General features: G+C 37.6%; 1 protein-coding gene across 1 annotated transcript in view; it reads right to left on the bottom strand.

The window, feature by feature from the left end:
- The window catches only part of LOC101863270 (multidrug resistance-associated protein 4), a gene marked incomplete in the record, with an annotated part of 36,479 nt that overhangs the window by 34,301 nt on the left and 886 nt on the right, over positions 1–1,292 (bottom strand).

The raw sequence follows: 1,292 nt of genomic DNA, 5'->3' as shown, positions 1-1,292 counted from the left end.
GGGGGGGGGGGGTATTTTTTCTGTTGTAAGTGTTTCACGCACCCATCGTCGACACAGTTGACATCATTTAGGAAAGCACCCGCCAACCACCCACAGGCTTGGACCTATCGGCGCAAACTCGGGACAAGAGGGATACAACATCACAGCAGAAACACTAGAATCATTATCATCATAAAGTACCAATTCTAAAACAGACATCGGCGATCATGGTTCTCAATTCATTTACCCGTACGGGCGCTCTCTAAGACTACACATTATTCTGATGCTTCCCCTTCACCCATCTGTTCATCTTTTCCAAACAAGTTTCCCTGAGTCTATCCCTGCCTCGTTTGCCTTTTGTTTTCCTCGTGAGAGTTAGATGTTGAAGCGTCATAGAAAAAGCATTTCACGTTTCCTAATGTAATTGTTCTCATTAGTTTTGATACAGCGAGACATTCTCAAAAGTCTCTTGAGAAACCATATTTCTGTTGCTTGAATTCTAATTTCATTATCTTTGGTAAGTGTCCAGTTTTAAAAGCCGTATAGAAGAGTTGACCCCACACAGCCTTTTAGAATTCTTATTTAGCAGTCACTGAGATGTTTTTATTTTATAGGATTTGACTCTGGGGTTGTTGTTTTTTATTAAAGGTGTCTTTAGCTATTTCAATTCTTGGTTTAATTCCGGATATAATTATATCCATCTTAGATATTTAAACTGCTGAACTAGTTTAATCTTTACACCTTTGCTTTTGAGATTACAACTAGGTTCCCTGCTTCTTTGTTTTATTGTGGTAAAATTCAGCATTTTCCTTCACTTTCCGTCACAACAGTATCTGGAAGCACTCAATCGATGTCCTTTTCTGATTCTGGAATTAAAACAGCGTCGTCGACATTATATCTGATGTCAATATTTACTTACTTCACTTTGAGACTTGGATTTTCAAAATTTTCAATTTTTTTTCGGGGGGGGGGGGCATATTTCTCTGGATTTTTTATATGTTAAAGAGGTTTGGTGATATAACACATCCCTGCCAAACACCTCTTTTTATCTGCTCATATTCCCTAATATTTTATCAGCAGCGTTTTGGGCCCAGTGCAAGTTCCTAATAATCCTAGACATTTTCAATCTATGTCAAATATTTCAAATAGATCAACATGCCTAGCTTTATCAGAAGCCTTTGAATAGTGAATGGGGCATTAAAAGTACAGATCTCTCTGTGCTTAAATACATCTTTCTATTAACAACATTGTTAACATTTTAGGTACCTGCTTGTTGCTGTTTCTCCTTTTTTCAAAGTAGATGTTTTTGCGCG

The sequence above is a fragment of the Aplysia californica genome, unplaced genomic scaffold (genome assembly GCF_000002075.1).
Source record: "Aplysia californica isolate F4 #8 unplaced genomic scaffold, AplCal3.0 scaffold00203, whole genome shotgun sequence".
Taxonomy (NCBI): domain Eukaryota; kingdom Metazoa; phylum Mollusca; class Gastropoda; order Aplysiida; family Aplysiidae; genus Aplysia; species Aplysia californica.
This window is presented reverse-complemented; position numbering and strand designations above follow the sequence as displayed.